Below are 22701 nucleotides of genomic sequence, written 5' to 3'. Positions count from 1 at the left end.
GATGTTTGGTGTGCTTTTATGAATATTATTTGGTTCTGTGTTTTTTCCTCCTGCCCTATTGAGAACCAAGTCTGTATATGAGCTCTGGCGATGCATTCCCCCTGCAGTGTCCTGCCTTTAGAAGGGGGCACTACTAGAAATATAAACAACTTGTTACAAGCAGAAGACTCTTAATATCTATTTAGTAAGTACTGGGAACTGAACAACAACTTTACACCCCATCATATGCTACAGTTTTCCTTTCTCTTTCTATTTTCTCCTGAATATCAAAAACACCTTTAAAAACCACGTATATCAATGGGGCACTAAATATTACGGATAAATTATAGGTGATACATGAATGATATTAGTAAGATGTCTGTTAATAGGAAAATGTTTAATCATGTATCAATACTTTTAGAGAAATTATTTAGATGTTTTTAAAGTCTGTTTTATGATAAGTTTTATAGGCAATTAACATCCTATGAGTTAATAAATTTAAAAAATTTTATTAACTATTACCAAAGATTATAAAATATGTAGTAATTTCAGAATAGATAAATCATCACATCAGGCCAATGGCTTGAAAATAAACAAAGTACACATTAACTAAAAAATTGGAGGTGACTGGGCCGGCCCCGTGGCCAAGTGATTAAGTTCGCGTGTTCTGCTTCGGCAGTCCAGGTTTTCACCCGTTCAGATCCCCGGTGCAGACATGGCACCACTCATCAAGCCATACTGAGGCGGCGTCCCACACAGCAGAGCCAGAAGGACCTACAACTAGAATATACAACTATGTACTGGGGGCCTTTGGGGAGAAGAAAAAAGAAAAAGAGAGAGAAGACTGTTACCTCAGGTGCCAATCTTAAAAAACAAAAAATTGGAGCTGAAATATGCTGTATTACTTCTTCTAGGGAAGTGTATGCATCAAAACAAATGATCTCTAAGACAGAAAACCTAGTTTTATGCAAAAATCTTCCAAACTTCTAGAGACAGTCAAGGAAGTCCAATAGAAACACCATGAAAAGATACTTTTATCAAAATGCATTATCCATTTTGCTGTTGCTATTTTTAAGGCATGCAAATGTGTTCCATTTGCAAAGAACTATTTCTCAATTATCATTAATTGAGTACCTGATTTAAAATCAACGTGCATACTCACACACAAAATATAATTTGTAAGTATTCTTGCATCCCTTGCCTATTGGAGGAGGGACTGACCTTGTCTGGCATTACTGCAGGAGAAGTTGGAATAACCCATCAATTTGATCAACACCAAATGAAAGGGAAAGATATGCCTTGTACTTAGAAGTACAACTGGAAATATAGACAAAGAGCGGGTTTAGGGAGTTATGTTTCAATCACATCAGAAAACATAAAGTACACCTCACTGTATCAGTCGGCTTAGGCTGGGCTGCTATAACAGAATAGCCTAGACTGGGCAGCTCAAACAGCAGACGTTTATTCCCTCACAGATCTGGAGGCTAGAAGTTTCAGATAAGAGTTCCAGCCTGGACAGGTTCTGGTGAGAGCTCTCTTCCTGGCTTGCAGATGGTCCCCCTTCTCACTGTGTCCTCACACAGCAGAGAGAGAGTCCTGTGGTGTCCCTTCCACTTTTAATATGGGCATCAGCTCTATTGCATCAGGGCTGCAATCCAATACCTCTTTTAACCTTACTCACCTCCTCAAAGGCCCTGTCCCTAACACAGTCACACAAAGGGCTTAGTTTTTCAACATATGAATGGGGGTGGGGAGCACAACTCAGTGCATAGCACACGCCCTTCAAACGACATACTTTGTGATGTCTACAAACATATTATGGTGCTGATATCAGCAAACCTCAACTCACTTCTTAAAGCTTTACACCATGAAGTCATCTCTTCTATTTTTACGGTAATATTGACACATAATGGCTCTTAAATGAGCTAAAATCATCATGACACAGCTGTAAAAAAAATTTACTGTCCAGTACATTGGTTAATATTTAAAGAAATTAAAAAGACTCGCCACTAATTTCCAGCTACTTGAATTCCTTTGCATTTGTTAGAAGCAAAGTCATCCATTTTTTAAAATGCTGTTTATTAATTATGAGATGCACCTATAGACCAGGGATTCCTGGATCTGATGTATTGAACTAGTTTCATCAATCAGGTATAAATCTTCTACAGCAATTTCTAGACTATTAATAGTCTAGCGTCAAATCAGGCTCAAATAGTTCTTTACTGCCACAAGCTGTTTGGCTTTTTTCCTCCCCCTTTCCCTAATGTCTATTTTCCTTCCTCAATGAAAGAAGACGAAGAGGAGAGGATTATTTTTCCAGTGACCTCCTCTCACTGTACTGACCAATACCAAGAACTAATTTTCTCTGCCAGCCCAAATAGTTATCAAGCCATTTCGGAAGGGAACATAACACACAGTGCGTCCTACGTTTCTCCTCCTCACACTGATTCCTTTTTTCGCAATGTGTGGTACTTGTCTTCAAGTCCAGCTCCTCTGACGCCCAGGCCTGCGATAGGCTTTTGTTTGACTGAAAGTAACCACTGTCTGTGTTTCCATGTGGCAACCTACTGCTTGGCTGGATTCCTCCTGGTATCCATTTCTATCCTCCCATTTGTTTCTATTTCCGTTCTTTTTCTGCCCCTGAGTGTCAAAGACTATAAAGTTTCAGATGAAAGGACAAAGTCCCCACATTCTATAATAGTTCCTCCTGTGGTTTTAACTAACTGAGTGTTTCTGGATATCCGTTCAGCAATGGGCCAGGATTTTTTATTTTAAAAGCCCATTGGGAAAAAGTATTCATTGTTTAGAAGGAAAGTTCTCCAGCACTGGGCACATGGAGCAGTGTTAAAATAATCATTCAAGGAACAGGAGCCTTGGGTGGGCTGGGTCTCTTATCTTCAGCCCCAGCTGGCCCCAGAGGGAGACCATATCATTGGGTTAAAGTAAGTGCATAAAGATGTAAACAGTGCCTAGAACAAAGGTGAGAGGGCGAGGCATCCTGTCTTCTGAATGGAGCTAGTGGGATCCAATTAACAGGTAGAATTTCATATGAGGAACAACTAAGAAAAATCATAGTTACAGCTATCAAAAGTGAAGTCACCTAGCAACTTCCCTGGAACCTAGTAGGTGCCAGGTAAATGCCAATTAAACCAGCAACTGTCTTACAATTTATAAAGCGTTCGTCACATATATCATCACATTTGATTTTCACAATTCACTTAGGGAAAATTGGAAACTTGTGATGGTCAAATCAATGGAGAAAGTCTGCATACTGGAGCTCACATTCTAGAATCAGACAAGTCTGGCTCCAGGACACGATGTTACCACTTAGCTGTGTGACATTGAGCAAGTTACTTCACTTGTCAAAGCCCTAGTATCCTGGAGTATCAAATGTGGGATGACAGCAATATTTTTATTAATAATTCATTTTAATATGTTTTGGTTTGGCAGTATGCTAATATGACCAATTTAGAAGTATAAAACTATCAATATTTTCTATTACAGAGTTATTTAAATACATATGGATAGGCTATGGGGCCAGATGCATGTAGCTTCCTGTTGCGTGTTTCTCTACAGGGAATTTGGAGAGAAACATTAGTAAGAGCTCTCAGTGCTCTGGCCACTTGATTAGCCTCAGGAATTTTTTTTTTTCTGCTTTATCTCCCCAAAGCCCACTGGTACATAGTTGTATATCTTAGCTGCAGGTCCTTCTAGTTGTGGCATGTGGGATGCCACCTCAGCATGGCCATGTCCACGCCCAGGATCCGAGCCAGTGAAACCCTGGGCCACCGAAGCGGATCGCACGAACTTAACCCACTCAGCCACGGGGGCGGCCCCCAGCCTCAGGAATTTTGATTTTCTCCCTGCTCTATTCATTTCTGCTATCTCCACTTTGCTAACTGACTCATCTTCTTATGCACAATGTTATAGTGATTATTCTCAATTCAGATTATGAATTAGGGATATTGGTTCATGTTTAGGCTTTGTCACTAACAAGCTATATGAACTCGAAAATGTCATTCCATTACTCTGATGTTATTCTCCTTGTCTTTAAAATAAGGGGACAAGAGTAGATAATCTCTAGTGTATTTTTCATCTTTAATGAAAAAAATCTTAAAGTATAAGATGTATCTTATCTAAAGATAATAAGTACCTTACTCAGTGTCTGTCTTCCACCCAAGCTTTGGCCATCTGAAATCTTGCTTCACCATGTATTTGACTTCATTCTCTTTATCTTCCCAAGAGAAAATTTTTCCACTCCAAATAGGATATATTTATCACTAATCCTTTTTTACTTTGGTCTGAGAGCTTTTGCCAGTGCTAAAATAAAACAATTGCCAAAATCAAATTCTCTATCCAATGTCATATACTTAAAAAGGGAAAAATAAAGATAGTTTATTACCAAAACTAAAAGAATTAACCAGAACAGACCCACCCACTAAATCTAAATGAATATTGGGTAATTCCAATTGGAAAACTTCCATTAAAGAAAACCCCAGGCTCCGATGGCTTCACCAGGAAATTCTATTGGACATTTAAGAAAGAATAAGACCGGGGCCGACCCCATGGCCTAGTGGTTAAGTTCACGCACTCTGCTTTGGTGGCCCAGGGTTTGGATCCTGGGCGTGGACATGGCACCTCTCATCAGGCCATGTTGATGCAGCATCCCTTGTGCCACAACTAGAAGGACCATAACTAAAATATGCAACTATATACTGGGGGAATTTGGGGAGAAAAAGCAGAAAAAAAAAAAGATTGGCAACAGTTGTTAGCTCAGGTGCCAATCTTAAAAAAAAAAATAGAATAAGACCAATCCTATACAAATTCTTCCACTAATACAAATATTGGACCCGTTTTTCAACCTAATTTGTGTGGCCAGCAAAATCTTGATAACAAATGACAGAGACTTGACAGAAGGAAAATCATTGACTAGTTAATCTTATAAGCATAGAGACAAAATTTCTATAAAATTTTTCAAATTTAATTGCAGCCAATGTATAGAAAGGTCAATTCACCATGATTGAGTGAGGGTTATTCTAGGAATGCAGGGTAGGTTCATATTTGAAAATCAATGACATTTACCTATACAAGTTAAAAAAATTCAATGAACAACTTAATGGGTGGAGATAAAAAGATAATTCAACGTGTATTTATTATAAAACCTCTTATCAAACTAGGGTAAAGAAAATTTCCATAATTTGGTAAAGTAAATATACCATACAGAAAACATCATACTTCACAGTGAAATGACTTATTCCTGAAATTGGGAATAAGACAACATTTTCTCATCTTATAACTTATATTCAACATTGTAAAGGGATTCTTAGCCAGTGTGCTAAGACAAGAAAAAATAAATAAATGAGTGAGATTTGAAAGGAAAAATAAAAGTCATTATCAGCAAAAGACACGTGCATTAACCATCAATTGCTGTATAATATACCACACCAAAAACTTAAAACAGCAAGCATTTATATCTCTCATGGTTTCTGTTCTTTGGGAATTTTGGAACAAATTGGCTGAGTGGTTCTAATTTGGTTTGTCTCATGAGTGTGCAGTGAGATATTAGCTGGGACTCAGTCATCTGAAGACTTGACTGGGCCTGGAAGCTCTGATTCCAGAGTGGCTGACTGACAAATTGAGGGGCTGTTGGAAGGAGGTCTCGGTTTTGAACAGGCAGATGTATTTCAATAAAACTAGAGAAAATTATTTACTGAGTCTTTTATGTTTACTTTCTTCTGTAGTATCTCTGGTGCTCTTCAGTCTTTTGAAAATATCTTAGTTTTCTACTGGTATGCTGTCTCTTCAGCCTGAAGAACTTTATCTGAGTTTTTTCTAACATTTCCCATAGTGCAGTTTTGCTGGTAACGAATACTCTCAGCTCTTGTTCGTCTGAAAATGTCTTTTTCTCACCTTAAATTGTGAATAAGATTTTTGCTGTATAGAGAATTTTAAATTGACTTATTTCCTTCTAGTATTTTAAATATATTGTCTGATTGTCTTGAGTGTTTATCATGTTTAGGGTTCACTGAACTTCTTGGAGTTGTAGATGTATTTTTCATCAAACTCATAAAATTACACTGCTTTGATTGTAATTGTCTAAAAGTATGTCTACTTAAGTGTTTGATGCTGAGCCTGGAGAGAATTGGCCGTCCATAAGACTTTTATATTCAGACATTCCAGACACCATAGGAATATGTAAAACTCTGTGGCTAATTTCTGCTCATCAGTGCTACTCTTACTTCCATTTTCCCAGCAAAATTTAAAAAGCCTTGGAGGGTTGTTACATGATGGGAAATCCACTGCATTGGTGGTTGTCCAGTTCCACACGTCCCAGTCTGCCTTTCAAAATATCTCACTTGCCTCTTCTAGACCCAATGAACCCTTGCAGTCTTTGGTAAGAAACTCCTTGTTTTGCCAGCACACAGACCTAGTGTCTGAACTATAATAGCTTGCTACTTATCTGTGAAATGCGCTGCACATTGCAAATCAGTACATCAAGACTTTCATGCATTCACGACGTTTTTCTTTCTTTACCATAAGAGTAAAAGAATAACACGTCTATTTGCATCCCAAGAAGAAGTGAAATTCTCTTTGCATGTTGAATTTATTATATATTTTTTTCATTTCAACGGTCTCCATTTAATTATTTTTTCTGATTTCCAGTTCTTTCTTGAAATTTCAATTTTGTATTTTCATTACTTGAATGTAATAATCTTGAAGTATCTGATTAATCCTAACACAAAGAGTCATGTTTCTGCTGTCTTTTTTTCCCCCTTTTCTCTGTCATGACTCATCCTCTCACCTGAATGAGAAGTTTGGATTGTGGACTGGACGTCTTACATGGAAAGTTTAATTGATAGTTGAAACTTGCTATGATACTATTTTCATTCCAATATTATTTTTCTTTTCTTCTAATAGGTACCTAATCTAGAGAGACTAGTTTTGCCTGATTCCTTTAATTCAACAAGAAATTGAGATCATTTAAAGCTGTGCTCTTGACCCTGAAAAGTTATTCTATTTCCGGTGTGCTTGTATTGCTAGGGACACAACTAAAACCTCCAGTGTCTTCCAGAGACCCTACTTCTCAGTAGACTCTCAATTCTAATTTGTGTTCCTCAAACCTGTCAAAAGCTCTGCTCAAGTTATTAGCTTCTCAACCACAGCTGTTAAAGTTGTCAAAACCTCTGGGAAGGGATCACAGCAAATGTCTGCCCCCTCTCTGCTCTCGTGGATCTTGGGCCTTAATTCCACACTTCACTGCAGTTTTCTAATCCCTTAGAACACATTTTCAAAATGAATTTTCAGCTTTATAAATTTTTCTCAGCATTAGGGTTGATTAAGACAAGCTAGTACACAAACACCAAAAGTAAGAATTATGTGTTAGAAATAGTATGCTTGAAAGACAAGTCCTTATCTGAATTTCGGGAGGGCAGCGATGACTGCTTATTCATCATTTTACACAAGGTATAAAATTGCCCGGAATATAGGGAATGTACAATTCATTGTTTTTGAATGATTTCATAGATAAATGAAAATGTTCATTTTGTTTTTCACAAGGAAAAAGATAACCATTCCAAGAGCAGGAATCCAAGACATATGATAAAGATTGATGACATTAAAAATGGACTTTTATCTATCATCTTTGATTATTGTCTCTCTCTTTTGATTAATTCTTTAGTAGTTTTCTACAATATAGCTTTGGTAATTCTTAACAATTTGTGCTAGAGACAAGTTAACTTTGAACTAAAATTATTATTTAATTATATTTCTCTCAAGTAATTATAGCATCAAATTTGTAAAGAAAAAACATTTTCATTGATTGTACTGTTCTGTTATTGCTCACAAATTTTTTCTTTTATATTCCATATGAAATAAAACAAATGATAGAATTCAGTTTTCATATGAACGTTTCTACAATGCCCTTAATTTAAAAAGATGATAATCATTTTTTCTAAGAAATGATCAATTGGGGAAGTAACAGAGAACTTTACAATCTATAAAGCCCGATTAATCTTTCTTTTAAGTATTGGGTATATTTATGTAAGTCAATAATCTTTAACAAATCAACCTGAGAATCTCAAAGATGAACAAATGCTAAAGGTAGCAATGGATCATCACATGATTAATTTTGAAAAGCATCCTCCATTCTTTTTATCATAAAATCATTCATAAAAGAAGACTTCACAAAAATATTTTCTATTTTAATTTAAAATTTCCAACAGAAAATATTTTGTGTAAAGAAACAGTTTGCTATTACAGTAAAAAGAAAAATATATATACTAAGATAATTTCAAAGGAATCATTTTTATGTAAATAATGTAAGATCTACAATAAAACAGCATTTAAATTCCAATATGAATCATTCTAAATGCATTGCCTAAGAAGTTAATACTTTGATAACTCCAAAAGTTTCAATGCAAATTATTCATCAATAAACTCAACTTGTGCCCTGGAACCACCTCATGTTGCTTAGTCAAATATTTAGTTCAAGGATTATCTTGAATCACCAAATTTTCCCTCTCTATTGTATTTTTCTCACAAAGTTCAAACAAACTGTTATTTCTTTCAATTTAAAAAATAAACTCTGACTTCTGGTTTCTGGTCAAGTAGATAAGGAGCTTAGAAGTTGTGAATTCATCCTAACAAGTAAAAACCTAAAAAACTGAGAAATCTTTTCTTAGATCTGTCAGAGAAGTGAGGTCACAGGGCAAACCACTGCCCCCCAAAGGACAGACAGGCAGATACAGAATGTCACACCAAACCAGAGAATAATCTCTGCAAGAAGTACTGTCTGGGTGGGGAAAGCTAACTGTAATGGACAGATTTCTGGAGACTCAGTGAGGACAAGGCTGAGAGTTGAAAACCCCAGGGGGATCCAGTCATCAGAGGGCCCCACATCTTGTGATTTTTACCTCCGGAAGTTCTACAGGTCCTCACAGTGAATACTACAGAAAAATCTCCTCATGCATCTGGCAGGGAGGGGGGAAAAGAAACCATTTTGAAATATGCTGGAGTATTCTGTTCTTCTTAACAAGGCCTGCCCTCAGGAGAAAAAATTTTACCAGGGTCTAACCCACCTAAGGCAATGTAATACCCAACTCCAGCAGGCTCTAATATTTCACAAGGGGAAAGGAAAATATCTAACTCCAGCCGCCTCTAGCCATCCTGTCCCACCTAAGAGGGGAAAACCCTGAGAGGCACTGGTGAAATTCACAATTCAGGGGTGTAGGCTCACCAAAGACTAAGACTTAGTCAGGGGACTATAGTGTGATTCCCCATTCCACTACATTGCCATGGCCTATTTACGATTGCTTTTGCCCAGGTTATCATATACACCTGTCAGCAAAAAATTACAAGGCATATTAAAGGCAAAAAACACAATTTAAAGAGACTGAACAAGCATGAAAACCAGAATCAGGTATGGCAGAAATGCTGGAATTATCAGACCATAAATTTTTAAACACTATGATTAATATGTTAAGGGTTTTAATAGAAAGTAGACAACAAGCAAGAACACATGGGTAATGTAAGCAGAGAGATGGAAATTCTAAAAAAGAAAAGAAAGAAAGAAATGTTGCTCTGGTTTCTGGTTCCACATACAAGGAGCTTGGAAGTCACCACTCCATCCTAACAACAAGTAAAAGGCAGAGAAACTGAAAAATCAACAACTCTTCTATGATCCATAGGAGAGACAAGGAAACAGGAAAAACCACTGCCCCCAAGATTTGATTGATGGGAAGATGAATACAGAGAATAATAACTTAGCAGATCAGAATTCTGTACAGAAAGTACCTCATGAAGCAGAGTCAGGGTAGGGAAACCAGGCTGAAATTGATGAAAATGCTGGAGGTTCATTGTGGACATCTGAGAATAAAAAACTCCGGGGGAACCAAGTCATAGGGGGCCCCCACAGTTTTGTGAGATTTACCACCTTGAGCTCAAACACCGTGAGGCCAACTAGGCTCCCATAGTAAATATCAGAGAAAAATCCCCTTGAGCTGCCAGCAGAAGCAGGGGGAAGGAGCCATTTTGAAATATTCCAGATCACTCTGTTCTTCTTAACAAGGTCTGCCCTCAGGAGAAGGTAGTTAACCTTCATCTGTCCTGCTGGGGGTATTATCAGGGCCTAACTGATGGAAGGAAGGAAAATTCCCAACTCCAGTCCTTTCTAACCATCCAATCCCACCAGGAGAGAGAAAAGAAATAAAAACACTTGTGAAGTTTGCAGTCCACAGGCATAGGCTCAGTAAAAGACTGAACCCTAATCACAGGACAACAGAATGCTTCCTCTCTCCACACACCTCTCCATCACATACTAAAGTCTGTTTATAGCAATTTGCTTTACTTGGTATATCATGTTCAGATACGAAGAAAAAATTACAAGGAATACCAAAAGGCAAAAAATGCAATTTTAAAACTCAGAGCAAGCATTAGAAACAGATGTGGCAGAGATGTTGGAATTATCAGACCAGGAATTTAAAATAACTGTTATTAATATGCTAAGGGCTCTAATGGATAAAGCAGACATGATGCAAGAACAGATAGGCAATGTAAGCAGAGAGATGGAAATCCTAAGAAAGTACAAAAAGAAATGATAAAGATCCAAAATACTATAAGGGAAATGAAGAATGCCTTTGCTGGGTTTATTAGTAGAAGGGACATGGCTGAGGAAAGAATCTCTGAGATTGAGGATATCTGAACAGGAATTTTGAAAACTGAAAAGCAAAGGGAACAAAGATTGAAAAAAACCCAGAATATCCAAGGACTGTGGGAAATTACAAAAGTTGTAATATACGCATAATGGGAACATCAGAAAGAGAAGAAAAAGAGAAAGGAACAGAAGAAATATTTGAAACAATTGTGACTGAGAATTTCCCCAATTTAATGTCAGAGACCAAACCACAGATCCAGGAGGCTCAGAGAATACCAAGAAGGATAAATGCCAAAAAAATCCCCCAAACCTGGGAATATCATTTTGAGATTACATAAAATCAAAGACGAAAAAAATCCTAAAGGAAGTCAGAGAGGGGAAAAACATCCCCCCTTACCTATAAAGGAGTAAAGATAAGAATTAAATCTGACTTCTTCTCAGAAACCGTACAAGCCAGAAGAGAGTAGAGTGAAATGTTTAAAGTGTTGAGAGAAAAAATCCCATCAACCTAGAATTGAATACCCTTCAAATTTATCCTTCAAAATTGAAGGAAAAATAAAGATTTTCTCAGACAAACAAAAATTGAAGAGGGAGCCAGCCCGGTAGCATAGTGGTTAAGTTTGTGTGCTCTGCTTCAGCAGCCCAGGGTTCGTGGGTTCAGATCTCAAGCACAGACCCACACACTGCTCATCAATCCATGCTGTGGTGGCATCCCACATACAAAAAGAGAGGAGGATGGCAACAGATGTTAGCTAATGGCCAATCTTCCTCAGACACACACAAAAAATTGAGAGAATATGTTGCCAGTAGACACACCTTGGAAGAAATGTTAAAAGAAGTTCCTTAGAGAGAAGGAAAATAATAACAATAAGAAAATTGGATTTACGTAAAGAAAGAGTATCAAAGAAAAACTAAGTGAAGGTAAAATAAAAACAATTCTTAATTGATCTAATGGACAGCAGTATTCAAAATGCTTATGTATATATACATATACACACAATGTACATATATACGTATATATACACATATGCTTATGTATACTTATATCTAAGTGAAATGAATGACAGAAATGACACAAAGGACGAGAAGGAGGAATTAGGATTATTTTGTTATTATAAGGTACTCACATTACCTGTGAAGTGGTATAGTGTTATTTGAAAGAGACTTGAATTAGCTATAATGTATATGGCAAACTCTAGGACAACAGCTAGAAAAAGTAAAAACATTAAAAAAAGGGAGCTGTATAACTAATATTCTAAGGAAGGATAGAAAATGAAATAGTATAAAATGCTCAATTAAAACCACACAAGAAACAAAAAGTATAGAAGACAAAAATAGAAAAAAAGAACAGAGAATCAAATAGAAAACTGTAAAACATAAGTCATATACTAATCCAACAATATCTATAATGACTTTGATTATCAGTGGTCTAAACGCACCAATCAAAAGACAGGGATTGTCAGAGTGGGTCAAAAAACAACACCCGACCACATGCTGTATATAAAAGCCCACTTTAAATATGAAGACATATGTAGATTAAAAGCAAATGGACAAGAAAAAAATATACCATGCTAGCACTAACAAAAAGTTAACAGGAGGAGCTAAATTAATTTCAGACAGAGAAGACTTCAAAGCAAGGAAAGTTATCAAGGATAAATGGCATTACATAATGACAAAGGGGCCAATTCTCTAAGAAGACTTAACAATCCTCAATGTGTATGTGCCTAGCAACTGAACGTCAAAATACGTGAGGCAAAAACAGATAGAACTACAAGGAGATAGATGAATTCCCTAACATAGATGGAGCCTGCAACACCCCTCTATCAGAAATAGAAAGATCCAACATGCAGAAAACCAGTAAGGACATAGATAATCTCAACACCACCATCAATTAAATGGATATAATTGACATCTGCAGACCATTCATCCAACAATAGCAAAATACACATTCTTCTCAAGCTCCCATGCAACTTTCACCAAGAGAGACTACATTCTGGGCCATGAAATATGTGTGTTCCTATTTCTTTCCTAAGTCCAAAAGTCTATAAGTTCTCTTATAAAGGGAATTTTAGTCTCTTTTGTTACCTCCTATATTATGAGGTCTGATACCGTCTCAAAATGTATTTGAAGGGTAAATACAGCAACTATATTTTAAAATTTATTATAAACAAATAATTTTATTAATTTACACCAATGGTAATTTTTGAAAAAAATTGCTTAATTTAAACATGGATTTTCTTTAGTATTTACCATTTTGAGGAATCAGATGTTAACTCTTCTATATTTTTATGTGATTTGAGTTTGAGTTACATTTCTAGGCTTCTCTTCAATTTATATTCACAATTGAAAAAAGTATATATTCTCCAAATACTTTAATATATATATTAATTTTTTGAGGAGAAAGTCTTATTTGCTTTATATGAAATATGTGTCAGAGAAATCAGTCTGCAAGAAAGAAATAAAATAAAACCTTAGAACTAGAATAGACTTTCATGCTGTTTGGCTGAACATTTTCATTTTTCTTAGAGAAAATATTATTAAACTTAGTATTTTCTTGGATAAATATTATGAATCACAACTAGGTTAAGTGTGTTTATTCATCCCATCCATTTCCAGAGCCAACTATATCTCTCAGTTTTCCTAACAAGTAAAGCTTACATTGCTGAGTTGGAAACAACAGATGAAAATCGATGGTGATAAAAGAAAACTGTGTGGTCTTCATAAAAGTTAAACCATTAAATGGCCCAAATCACATAATCAATATACGTAATAGCAAAATGGGACAAGTACAGCAATGAAATTCATTTTTAGTGTAGAGATGAACAGTGCATAATGGGTTCTTGGCCTTCTTTCCAGCCATTATAATCACAATACAACCCTTCCTGGGTTGTACTGTCATTGGTCCTTGTGGGGAAGGCAGATAAAGCAGTGCTAATAAGGACAAAGACAATTATAGTTTGGTACTTACTGTCCATTCTCCAATTAGAGGAAATAATTGAGCAAGGAAAATAGAGATAGATAAGGCCTCTGATCCTCTCTTCTAGCCTTTTCCATAGAGCCACAACATTTCTTTATCCTCAGTATACAAATGTCCATGATATCTTCTGCCAGTGAAACCTAATTAAAATTCTAATATCAAACCACTCTCAGACCCAAGGTCTTCCTACCTTGTTTGTCCCATCATTGTTGACATAATTTCTTTGAAAATGAAGAATTAATCATGTTACTCACTGGCTTAAAATGCTTCTATACTGTCTGTTGCTTTTTAATAAATTGGATTTAGTAACCCTCCTCTGCTCGTCCTCTAATCTCATCTTCTCTAAGCTAATATTTGTCTTTTTCTTCTTGGCATTAACTCCTTTATGTGCCCTTTCATGACTCTAAAAATTCCAATAGCTTCTCATCCTTTGCTTTTCCTCCCACCTGAAAACACTTCCACCCTGCTCTATGTTGTCTTAATTGGTTAAACCCAATTAAGGCTAAGCTAAAGCATCACTAATAATTTAAACCATTTCTTGACATCGTCTTACTTGTCTAGGTACATCCACTTCATAGTTTAGTTTCATAACACTTTTTCTAAGTAAAAGAATCTCTTTCTCAGCCACTGGACTTTGAAATCCTTAAGCAAAATTGTAATATCCTCTAGTTTCCATATTCAATGTGCCCAATCAAGTAGCATGAATTTCGTATACACTTGGTAGTTCTGTTTAATGAGCTAATCAATTGCTTTACCAATCACATCAAGAATTATACCTGTTTATATTACCAAAAATCACATAGTATTTCTATACTCTTATCACTGAAACTCCAAGGAAAGGCATAGATTTGAAGTATCTGACCAGTGTTAAATATAAATAACACAGTCCATATGTATAAAAATAAAACAAATTTTGGGTTAAATTTCACTACAGAATAATATATTTAGTTCTCATATTTACACTTGATAGTGGTTGAATTTGTGTAAACTACAAATTTTAAAGAAAAGAAACACTTTTCCTGCTGCTGAGATTGCAAATGTGATGTCTTCAGGGGCCAAACAAAATGGAGCTGGTGTAGCCTGTAGTCAAATGGAGGGTGAGTTGATATTCAAGCCGGGTTTACCATTGAAGGCATCCTGATTCAGAATACATTAAACAGTGCATTGATTGGACAAAGCATATCTTCGCACATCCCACATGCAGGCACTGGTCACTTTTGATTCTCTCTGTAACTGACTCTAACCCTGCTGCATCTACTGTTCTCCAGTGCTGCCTGAATCAGTGCTTTGACTTTGGGTAAGTAACCAACAAACTCTTCTCCAAACTTAGGAAGAACAATTCAGAATTAGCCTAAGGATAATTGGAAGAACATAAAACAACATTTCAGAATGGATCCTGTGAATCTCCTAGCTGAGTGATGACGCATCATGGGGACATTGTGACAGAGTTTAGTTGAGTGTGGAGTCGAGGCTTTCCATTTTCTGGTACACTTTCAGCCATCACTGAGACCTGAGCTACTTTTGTTTTGGATTTAGGAATACTAACAAAATGGAATATATTAGATTTCATTGCAATGTTATGTGTCTCTGTAGCAGTTATATTTCATTATTTTATATCCAGGCAATGGCATATTTGCTGAGGATAAAAATATTCCTTTTCATAAAATTTATTCAAAAGCTTAATAGTTCTGAAACTATTATAAAAGGGAGGAAATACTAACAATTGAGTTTGTTTCAAATCTATGTTGTAAACCCTGTTAAAGACATATCCTGTATGATCAAACTGTCATTTGTCACTTTGCTGAGTGTCTCCCTTTGAATCCACCTTTCATCTTTAACGCAACACTAATCTCAGTGTTACTCCTAAAGAATATGTGTGTTTATTATTACTGATGTTGTGGATAATATTAGTACTTTCCTAATTAAAATGCTATTGATTGTGTAGAAGAAATCTGGGATTTCAAATGGAATCCCCTTCTCCACACACACAGTATCAGAGATTATAGAAATTACAAACAATGAGGACTTTCCACTGAAAAACCCACAGCTGTCCTTAAATTCCATCAACAAAAAGTATATGCTGGATGTTCTACAGTATTTTATTTTGTTCCAAAGCTCAACTACTCTGTCATCCCTTCTACAGTCGTGAAATATAAGAGGGCAACGAACACTGAATTTTTATAGATGATCAGAAAAATGTTACTACAAATATCAGCTCTCGAAATAATCATACTTAAAGGACTGCTAAGTATTCTGAAGACTCTTACTCAAAAGCTTGCCTATTATATGCTGGTTAGTTTAATCACCACTTTCAAACTTTTAATTCAAATATGTCATATTAACCTGGGAAAATTATAAATATTTATTAAGCTAATAATTTTGGGAGAACTATTTCTTTTGTTTTGTGACGACATTGTGTTTCCAAATCTTAGTGATTAAAACATTTATAAGGTTAGTTACCCCAAACTTTCTGACTTGACAATCGGTGACATTCCAGATAGAGGCTGCCCCATTAGCATTAGTCTGGGGCCTGGAATGTGGCAGTGAGTTGAGATGGAGCCACAACCCATCATGGGCAGGAGGCAGGAGGGAAAAACAAACCTTTGCTGAAGAATCTACTGAGAGCCTGGGGTAGTCTCAAAAATCTATGTTTTAAAAACTCTTTATCACACCATAGCAGTGTGTCTAAACAAATGCAAACAAGAACCACAAAATTGAGCCACTGTACACACATCAGAGAAACATATTAAGGTTAACACTCATGAACTAAACAGGGGATCTCTCAATGAAGATAAAATTATCAACAACCTCTGTGCTCCAAATAGCACTGCATTCAAAGGCATAGTGAAAAAGTTCTTAAATGCTAGGAGAAACAAAAAAGTAACACGAGCCAGCCCTGATGGCCTAATGGTTAAAGTTCGGCTCTCTCACCACTTCCACAGCCTGGGTTCATTTCCTAGTCACAGAACCATATCAGCCATCTGTCAGTTGCCATGCTGTGGCAGCGGCTCACATAGAGGAAATAGACAGACTTACAACTAGGATACACGCACATGCACTGGGGCTTTGGGGAGGAAAGAAAAAAAAAGAGGAAGATTGACAACAGAAGTTAGCTCAGGGTGAATCTTTCCCTGAAAAACAAAACAAGGTAACACAAAGTGGCATCATGCTTTAGTGTATCTATTTCAATATTTAATGATCAACTGTCAAAAATAAATATAATATTATAAAGCAGAATAATGAAATTAGAAAGGTTGACAAAATAAATCCATAACACACTGGCCAAAATTTGAGTAAAACTAGAAATGAATAGCAAATATATACCTAAAAAAATAACCACTTGAGAAAATATATTAAATAATTCTTGAAACAAGAGGATAACCCAAAGTCAATTATAGACTATGCAAAAATGACTTTTAAACTGAGGCAGAAATATATCAAAAGACATGACTTTGGTCTAAGCATTCTGATTATAGGAAAACAGTGTATGACAAAGAATAAAAATATAAATAATTAAGAATAAAATTTTAAAAGAAGAACATAAAAATAAGGGTAATAAAACAAATGAAAAGACAGAAGGAAAAGTATTGTGTAAAATTTTTTAATTAAAAATAAGCACCTGCTAAGAGAATAGATACTAAAAGTTCTCGTCACGGGAAAAAAGCATTGCCTTTCATTTTTTTGATCTATATGAGACGATGTACGTTAACCAAACAGATGGTAATCATTTCACAATATATGTAAGTCAAGTCGTTATGTTGTACACCATGAAGTTACACAGGGCTGTACCTCAATTATATCTCAGTAAAATCAAAAAGAAAAGAATTAGCCAACTAAGAACCATGGAAAATATTGCAAAGAATTTTTTTAAAGGCACTAAGTTTAAAATGATTTATTGGTTAAAAAAAAAAACTTTTAAGTATTACATTTTATCTCCCTTACCTTTTAAACTACTCCAAAGTTTGGGGCTGGCCCCATGGCCGAGTGGTTAAGTTTGCGCGCTCCGCTGCAGGTGCCCCAGTGTTTCGTTGGTTCGAATCCTGGGTGAGGACATGGCACTGCTCATCAAACCATGCTGAGGCAGCATCCCACATGCCACAATTAGAAGGACCCACAACGAAGAATATACAACTATGTACCGGGGTGCTTTGGGGAGAAAAAGGAAAAAATAAAATCTTTAAAAAAGAAAAAAAACTACTCCAAAGTTTGAAACAAAAGGAGAATTCTTTAATCTATTTAAAAAAATATGGTATCAACCTTTTACTAATACCTAGCAATTACATTACAAACTCATATTACTGAATTGTTTCAGTTTTCAATATACTTGCACATATGCTAACTATCACATTAATAGGTAATAACTAGAACATTCAATAAATTATTAGCATATACAAATATAGGGGCTTACAGAAATATTGATATTGCTTAATATTAACAGTTAATTAAAACAATTTATTGCTAAGTAAATAAAAAGGTATATGACTACTTTATGCTTAGGGAGCATTGCTTAAATTTAATATCTATTTAAGTTTATAAACAATAAATTATAAAATAGTTTGTTGTTATTCTATTATCATTCACTAGTGAAAACAAGAAGCTTTCTCATTTGGTATGGGAAAAATTTCAGCTAACCAAAAATGTAAATTCACACAATAACTATCACACATTTTACGGATGTAAAAATAGTAAATCCAAGTAGTGTTGGTGAGGCTGCTGGAAACCTCCCTTTTGCCTTGCTTGCCGGAGTATAAATTGGTGCAAATCTCCTTGATTTCTATTTGATGATGTATAACAAAAGACTTGAAAAGGTAGTTACTTTTAAACTCTAAAATTAACCATTTCTAAAACGTATTTCTCAGAAAAATTTAACTGTATATTTGTACCCCCAAATATGTTTTGATAATTATGCTGGGGGATTAATAGTATTTCAGATGATTTTTACGTTTTCCTGTGATTTTTCTTACTTTTCTTCTGTGCACATATAGTATTCAAATAAAATAATAATCCTGATGGAAATTTTTACATTGAAACCACTTTGATAACCATGATGCAAATATGCATAATTTTACAAAATATGGACAATAGTGATCTCTCAACATCATAAATTCTATAGTTATCACAATAGTGCATGCTTTTCTCTCCTTTAATGCTCCTCTTTATGCCTATGACACATTGGCATGGGTGCTGGGACAGCAGCTGATGAGCATACATGGAATATAATAATGTCAATAAGTTAACTTTGTGGACATGATGTGGACATAAAGGAGAGTAAGTCAAATTTATTTGTCAAAGCGCCAAAGTGAGTGAAAATGTTTTTTTGCTTTGGAATCTACATCTTTAAATATAGTCCACACACACACACACACACGAAATAGATTGATGGTAAGGCATATATGGCTTAAAGTTAAAAGGCATTGTTCAGAGTGGTCATCTATAATCTTGGACCAATGAGTGTCAATCTAAGACACACGCAGAGACACACACACACACACACACACACACAGACACACACATACAGTTTATCTTGGTAGATTAGATGAGGACTTCTGAAAACACGTATCAAAAATCATACTATTATCTCGTCTTCAGCTGCCATGTTTTCTTTATTTTTTTCCCCTTGTCGTTTCTCTTTTTTCTGTTCTTTTTTCTCTTCTTTTATATTTCATAGTTTTAAAAATGCTGGCTATGACCACTAAATTGGATTCCCAGCCAATTAATGCAACATGGCTCCCAGTTTTTAAAATGCTGCTATACATTTCATGCTCATTGAACACATTTCTACATTGTATTCAACATGGAATAATGTCATATTTCTAATTGTTACAAAAGTAACATGAAAATGGCTTTTAAGTTTGTAAATCTCAACATTTTTGAGGGAAAACATTTTATTATATTTATTAGTCACAAAAAAATCAGAAAATTCCATATTACAGTATGTTCTACAAGACAACTGACCTGGACTACTTGAAATGTGACTGTTTTGAAAGAAAATATAAAAAGACTACTTCAGATAAAAGAAGACAAAGGAAAAATAGTAATGAAATACATTATCAATAATTAGGATCTCGATTTGAATTTTTCAAGCTATAAAATATATTATGGAACAAGGAAAGAACTTTTGAATATGGTCTAGAGATATTAGATGATATTATGGAATTATTGTTTATTTTCCTTCATGTGATAATGGCATTACAGTTGTGTAGGAGAATGTCCTTTTTAGGAGATACTTATTCAAGTGTTTAGAATTGGTGTCATGATGTCTATACCTGACTTTTACCTGGGAGAGAGAGGAGAGAGATTGATTCAGCAAATAAGGCAAAATGTGAATCACTGTTAAATTTAGATAGAGGAAATATGTATTTATTTTCAGAATCTTTTTCCTTAATTTTCATAGTAAAAATTTCCAAAATATATTTTTGCTAGTAATTCAATATTCATTCATTTCAAATCATTGGAAAGTACAGAAACACAGATAAACAGAAGAAGCATACCTCTGATTTTATTACCTAATCATCAATAATTACTATTTTACAGCCTAGGCATAGACTCTATCATTCTATCATACAATTTTATTCGCACATATAATATCTTTTCATTACACAATTATTTACATATGGCTTTGTAGCCTGCTTTTCAGGCATAAAGTGCATTTTATGTCTTAGAGTCAAACTTCCATTGTATTTTTAATACTCCATGTCATCTATTTGTTCTTTTAAAGATGACCAGTTACTTCCATAAGGAAGTTGACTATGTAAAAATAGACCTAAATTCCAGTGTGAGTGCTCAGGACTCATCTCACTGGACTTGATAAGGGGAAACAATCTCCTGCTCTAGAAACACTCAATTGCCTTTCAGAATATCATGTTTGGCCATACTTTACTCCTACTTCTTTGGCTTCTCCTGCTCGGTCTCATTTGATGTTTTCTCCTCTTCCCCATGATCTCTAAGCATTGGTACCCCAGGGCTTTATCCTTGGACTTCCCTTTGCAGACTCACCCCCTTGGTGATCACAATCAGTAGATACCCCTCCATTTGTTTACATCTTTCTAAAATTCTCTCAATAGTGTTATATACTATTCCATAAAGAAGTCCTACATAAATTTTCTTAGATTTATTTCTGGACCATTTATAGTTTTCATGCTATTATATTTTATATATTATTTTGCGAGTGTACGTTGCTTGTATATGAAGGACAATTGTGAAGCTGATTATGAAAATAACATTTCTCAGTAAATGTTATTTAATTGGATTGGGTATTGTCCTTGAATTAAATCAATGCTGTATTTATTAGATGACTCAATAAGTTTCTGATCTCATTCTATTCATCCTGTGGAGATTTTCACCAAGGAGTGGTCTCAAAATTCCCTTTTATTTAAATTATTAAGGTGTGCATCCTACTTATACGTGTAAGCTACATTCCACAATATTATGCAAATAGTGGAGACTCAAATACAATTTGAAGTATAAGTGAATAAAAAAATATGAATGGGCAGCCCAGAGGAGAGGCATTGATGCAGGTGTCCATTGCTAAATGAATGCATCATTTAACTGTTGCTTGGGTCTATGTTTGCAAATGGACTGTCAACAGAGATTATACAATAGCCGTATTTTTATTCCAATGCCTGGTGTAATTCCTTGTACATAGTAGGAATTCAATTAAATATTTGTTGGATTAATAACTTCAGAAAGAAATGTACGTAAGAGGAAAAAATAATTACATTGATCTCTTTAATGAAATCACAATGAAAATTAAAAATAAACTTTTCAGAATCCGTCAAGTAGAAAAAACAATACAAAGCGGCTGGATCCTAAGTTTGAAAGACAATAAGTAATCGTTTGAATAATTATTACCATTAAATGTAATACACTTCATTATATACCAGACAATATGCTAAGCCATTTATGTGTGTATCTATTTTAATCTTCTAAGATCTCTATTGCTGGTGAGGAGGCAGCTTAGAGACGTCTGAACTGAACAGCCACCGAGAGGCTGCTTGGAACATCTGTCTGGAGACTGTAATTAGTTGTTTCCCAAGAGTTTGGATTAATGTTTTTAAAACCATTTATTTTCTGAATTCTTTCAATGGTCAAGCTCTAAGCTCAGATCAATCTATTAACGAATGATAAATCTAACCTGTTTAACATGTGAGTCAGTGGGATCAGAGTTTGACTTGTGAATGACACTACTTATTGTCTGTACATGTAAGCCTGTGGGGCATTCCCATTTCAGTTATACTAAATTTTTATTTTTTTAAGAAGTTCAATCTAAAACAGAAACACTGTAAGTAGGTTAGAAAAATACCTAGATTAGGCCATATTTGTAAATATCTAAGAAAAATAATATCTAAATAATTTCAAATAGTTCTTCGTGTAATACAGGAAGCTTTCTTTAATCAAAACCATGTATATTATATAGAGCATACAGCCCATATTGTTCAGTGCAGTCACACATTATCAGCTGAAAGACAGTTAATGTATATGCAGTTTTATTGGACAATGAGACAGCTGCATTGCCTTATCATCAAAACAATGGAAAAGAACTTCACTCAGAATCATAAACACAAAGCACAGCTTAGCACAATTTAGAATTGCAGAATAACACACGTTTCAGAACAGATCTGAGTAAACCTTCCGTTTTTGTTACTGTCAATCTTCTGACAAGAACAGCTTGTCAGTTTTGTTTGAAAAAGTAGAAGTACTTTCAAATGAAAGTTTCTGACAAAGCTGGCTTTAAAATCATTTTTTGAATCTTGCTGTTTGACCATTAATCCTATATGTGATTATATATTGTGTATACATGTTTATATGCAACAAATCACATATGTATAGTAAATTTACTGACAATTTCTATTTCTAGTTTTAACAAACCTTAGCTTGTCACAATTGTCACATTTATATTCAGCAATGCATGAGAAAGTAAACTCAGATTTACCATAGTTCAAGAAGCAGGCTTTCTCACATTAGTCAGTACCAAATCCATGTTCAGGTCGCTGTCTGTTGGGAGATCTGCATACTTTGTCTCCCTTGTGCAGGTTCCCCATCCCCACCGTGCGTCTCTGTGAGGGTTGGCCAGCATTGCCCAAGGATCTCTTAG

Source organism: Equus przewalskii, chromosome 2 (genome assembly GCF_037783145.1).
Source record: "Equus przewalskii isolate Varuska chromosome 2, EquPr2, whole genome shotgun sequence".
In the NCBI taxonomy this organism is placed as follows: domain Eukaryota; kingdom Metazoa; phylum Chordata; class Mammalia; order Perissodactyla; family Equidae; genus Equus; species Equus przewalskii.
This window is presented reverse-complemented; position numbering follows the sequence as displayed.